This window comes from Carassius auratus, chromosome 1, assembly GCF_003368295.1.
Source record: "Carassius auratus strain Wakin chromosome 1, ASM336829v1, whole genome shotgun sequence".
Classification (NCBI taxonomy): Eukaryota; Metazoa; Chordata; class Actinopteri; order Cypriniformes; family Cyprinidae; genus Carassius; species Carassius auratus.
The window spans coordinates 18,785,948-18,791,260 of NC_039243.1; the positions used below are offsets into that span (position 1 = coordinate 18,785,948).

The 5,313-nt window shown below is 37.9% G+C and overlaps 1 non-coding gene across 1 annotated transcript; it reads left to right on the forward strand.

The window, feature by feature from the left end:
- Window positions 1-1,866: 1,866 nt before the first annotated feature.
- On the forward strand, window positions 1,867-2,030 carry LOC113110202 (U1 spliceosomal RNA). Its single transcript, XR_003293101.1, has one exon. It is a non-coding gene; the product is annotated as a U1 spliceosomal RNA (small nuclear RNA).
- The last annotated feature ends 3,283 nt before the right edge of the window (window positions 2,031-5,313 follow it).

Below are 5,313 nucleotides of genomic sequence, written 5' to 3' on the forward strand. Positions count from 1 at the left end.
TGACTTAATGTGCCTTGTGATTTCTCTCCTCTTCATGAGAGGTAATTAGTTATCATTATGGCTTAAATGTGGCCTGTTCACATAACCATTGAAATTCATGCATGCTGCATGTGCTGAATTCCTCTAAGTGGGCTAATGAGATTACAGTGAACTAAAACAGAGATGGAGCGTCTTAGAAATTTGGGTAGCAATTGACACGCCTAATGATTTACTTTTCCAAGACATCCGGCATCTGCGTCTTTGATCCTGTGGCACTCGTCTCTAATTTTTCCTGCTTATCATCGTCTTCTCAGAAAACCAAATCAACTGGAAGAGAATGTAGGACAACAGTCACCCTTCAAACGATTGCTTTCAATCTCAAAACACTGGAGAAAACATAATTAAATGTGTTCACTTCAAATAATATCCCGCGAGGTGATTTAACTGCAGAAGCGCGGTTTCGAACGCAGCGTCCCTTTAGAAGTGCCGACTTGAGTGTTTATAGTATAACTTCATCTCAGTAAGAGACTTTCTGCCCCAGATACAGTGTCACAGTCATTGATCGATGGTATTGGATGATTCATCTTCGTTAATGTGGAGGCGCTTTGATCCAGATGCTGTGGGGAATATGAACTGCAGCTCATGGATTTGACGCTGCGGCGACAGAAAACCACAATCTTCAAGCACATGATAGATGTGACGTAAATCAAGGAACAAGAGAGATCATTTTTTAGAATGCTATATAAATCAGAGAGTTTAGATTCTGTATGTGTTCAGTTGAATAAACAACAAATACACAAAAAAATGTAAGTTGCAAATAAATCCAAGATAACTACTTGCAAATATACATTTATTGTTTATAAAATGCACACAGATGTCAATGGGCAATAATGATCCTTACAAATATAATTTGATGACCTGTTTTATTGATATCATATGCATATAAGTAACTAGAGTTTACTCTATATTTCTATAGTTCACCAGAAATGGTAATGTCTATGGGGAGGAAACAATTAATTTACATGTTGTAAATCCCACAGCTTAGCACAAACTAACATGGCAGTGCCCATCAAGCATTATAGATCAACTAACATGGTCATTATAAAGGTGTTTAAACTACCAACTACTTGCATGCGCATATTTGGAGATTCGGAAAATCAGAGATTTCAGAGATTATGTTTATTGTTATTTTCAACAACAGATAAAAAGGAAACAAATAAAAGAAAAGTAGTTAGGGCTCTCATGGTAACCTGATTAAATTTGAGTAGACTACTCGATTATAAAATATCTGATTAACCAGCAAAATACAAGAAGTGGCTCATTCCACAGACGAGAATTCATTAAAAGCAATTAGACCATTTCCCAAGGCTGCACGGAATATTAAACTATTTAAAAATCACAATAAAGCATAGTGCTATTGTGAATTCACAAAGGCTGCCATTCAATTTAATAATGTGCTGTGAGTTTAATATATGCTTTGTTTATAAGCATGTAAGATATGGACACAAATACATAAATATTTTGTTACAAATAACAAATACTTGCTCACCAAATGTATTTGAATTGTATTTAAAATACAAAATACTTGTGTGATGTATTTAATTGAAATACAAGTAATTAGCAATAATGAAAATACAAAAATTACAAACCATAAATACAAGCAATAATTTGAACTGCAAGACACGCTACCATTAGATTTAACAATACTGGAGTTAGATAGAAGAGAGAGAAAAAAACTATTGTCATACCACCTAGTCCTACTCAAGAGGATGGCTAAAGCAATTTCACTGTCAAAAGTAAAGATTTTCTCCTAAAAAATGCTGATATTTAGCTGTTAAAGGGCTCTATGTAGAATTCAGAAACCCTTATTAGTGACACCGTTGGCCATTAATTACCTGGCAGGGGAGGCACCATGATCAAGAATGCGGTTCACCAAAGGTGAGGCATTTCCATTGCACTCCGGCCATGCGGACCCCTGCAAATTCCCCAAATGTGGGAATCTCGACTGCATAATTTATGGTAGTGGGGGACTGCGTTTGCCCTCTCCCGTTTTTTTTTTTTAGGTGCAGCTGTGGCCTAATAGTTAGAGAGCCGGACTAGTTACCAGAAGGTTGCCCATTTGAGTCTCAGTGCTGGCAGGAGTTGTAGGTGGAAAGGAGTGACTGAACAGTGCTCTCTTCCACCCTCAATACACATGGCTGAAGTGCCCTTGAGCACTGAACCCACAGTTGCTCCCCGGGCACTAGATCTATAGCTGCCCACTTCTCCAGGTGTGTGTTCACAGTGTGTTCACTTCTCACTGCTGTGTGCACTTGGATGGGTTAAATGCAGAGCACCAATTTCGAGTATGGGTTACCATACTTGGCAAATGTCACGACTTTCACTTAAAGCTGCAGTAGGTAACTTTTGTAAATGTATATTTTTTTTTACATATTTGTTAAACCTGTCATTATGTCCTGACAGTAGAATTTGAGACAGATAATCTGTGAAAAAAAAAAAAAAAAAAATCAAGCTCCTCTGGCTCCTCCCAGTGGTCCTATTGCCATTTGCAGTTACGGACCGCTCCCGGTAAGAAATCAACAAATCAGAGCTGCGGTCCGTAACTTTGTTTGTGTTCAAAATGTAGAAAAATGTATATAATAATACACCATGAATCCATTTTCCAAACCGTGTTTTTAGCTTGACCTGAATCACTAGGGTGCACCTATAATAAGTGTTTATATTCTGACTATTTTAGAGAGAAGTAGAGAGAAGAGAAGTAGTTCCGACGATGTTCTTCCCCAAGACGCAATCAGTTCTATTCATTAACCGCTAGAGCGTCAAAAGTTCCCTACTGCAGCTTTAAGTAAGCTATGGCCAGCTACTTATTACTCATGCCCTTAAAAACACTACATAATAAAGTGAGCGAATGATGGGCAATGTGATTCAGCGACATAATGTCAACAAATGAGTTTCATTAAGCTGTTAGCCAGCACCCCCCATTGTAGGAATCACAGCTGAAAGTGGCCTACCTAACTTAAAATTGTAACAGTTCCTTACTTCAGTGTGATACACACCTAATTTTGGTGTCTTATTATTATTATTTTGATATACAAATACATTATATCAGTCCTGGAGCAATCTAGAAAAGTAATGGCTTGAAAGCCAAATGTCTCATGAGTTTCTATTTCAAATCTGAAGGAGATCCCATGAAATATTAGATTCCTCCAACCATTTTTCTGAGACTGTCTAGCCCCCCCCCCCAAAAAAATAAAAATATTTAGCAACTGTATTTAAGGGTTCTACAAACTATTTTAGTCATTAAACTTACCACTGCATTTTTTTTTTCTTCAATTATAAAACACTAGACAGAAACTTGGACATCATATACGTGATTTATTTGAGCACTAGAAAAATGCAACAAGAATAATTTGATGAAGAAAAATAAAATAAAAAAAAGATTTAACTTTGTATGCCAATTACAGAACATCCTGAGATTGCTAGAAATGCAGCATTTAAAATTAATTACAATGAAAATACATGCTGATCTGCTGATGGCCAGTTATAGAGATGGTATTCATATAAATTTGCCAAAAAGTCAATAAATCGCACTCTATTCATATAGATGGCATTCACATCAATAGCTGTGATTACAAAGTAATAGCAAGCTGATTTGCACTCAAACAGATGTTAGCCTAATCATGCAAATACAGGCATATTAAACACAGCATAAAACACAGTCTCACATATTGAAAAATAAAAAAAGAAAGAACAAGGCGATCGCTAAGTTCCGCCTCCATCAGATGACAGATGCGTCAGAACGTGTGTCACGAGCCATCACCAGAGAGCGCCAGAATTCAAATAAACAATCTTCCACATATCTTTCACTTTTTTTTTTCTTTTTTTTTGTGGATCATCTCATTCTGTTTGTGAAACTGTATGCTACAAAACCATGCCATATTTTACTACCAAGAAGCAGTTTCTGAGCCTGAGTTATTCCATAACAGAATAAACATGCTCCATGTCACTCAGTGGACCCTTATCTTCCTAACTAAACCGGGATTTACAGCTGTGGATGTGTTCATGACTCATTATTGCGACGAATCTGGTATGTACTGCATTTAAATTTTTCATGTTTTGATGTGTACTGCTTACACAATTTAGCAAATACATTTCCATTGAAGAACAGAGATCTGCCGTCAATGCTTGAGGCTTAAGTCTTTATAATGATATATAGTTTGTCAAGATTAAATTTGTCCCATTTTAAATTTAATCTATTCATAAATATTGACACGTGCGGACATGGGGAGTTGAGGACGCTGGCGTTGGGGTGCGGGTTAACAAATCGTCTCCATTCACAGTAAATTATGCTCCACACATACTAACTCAGCTAACATACTAGGACTGTCTCAAACTCCATCCTTGCAAATGCTGTGAGTCTGAGTTTTTTATAATGTTCATCTGGGAACAACGTGCAAGTTCTACATTAAGGCGATAAATGTTACCTAAAAAAATTAAATAAAAAAGGCATGGCAGCCCTGTTGCGAACTCTGTAGCTTTTCATATTTTAATTGTTATTTTGTTGTTATATGTGTCGGATGTTGTTAGTGTAACTGTCTTTGATATACACATGCTTTTAAACATTGGTTCCTACGTCGCGCAACTCAAACTGGACTTTGACCAGGGAAATGCCATCGGAAAAGGGAGAAGAGAGCAGGATTCCTTGTCAGACTCAGACCCTTCTGACCTCCTCTCCCAACCATTTTGCTGGCTAACAATGGACAACAAACTCTGTGAACTGTGGGCACTCATCTCATACCAGCGAGAAACAAGGGAATGCTGCATTATTTGCCTCATAGAAACCTGGATTTCTGCAGTTGTACCAGAATCAGCCATCAAGCTTATGGATTCTCCGTGCACCACTCGGGACTTTCCGGCATGCCTACAAATCCCTCCCCCGCCCACCTTTTGGCAAATCAGACAACTCTTCCATTCTGCTAATACCTGCTAATAGGCAGAAACTGAAATGGAAGTCACCCGCCCTCAGGACATTTCAATGTTAGTCGGATCAATCGGATGCTGTACTACCACAGGACTATTTGATCACGTGGACTGGGATATGTTCCGGGCAGTGTCTGATGACGACATAGAGGCATTCTCAGACACTGTAACATGTTTCAATAGGAAGTGTCTAGATGACGTCATGCCGACAAAAACAATCCTAATCTAACCCAACAAAAAAACATGGATTAACAGCAATGTTCGAGCAGCCTTCTCAGCGCATTCATTTGCTTTTAAATCTGGAAACCCTGACAATCGCAAATAAGCCAGTTATGATCTCAGGAAGCCCATCAA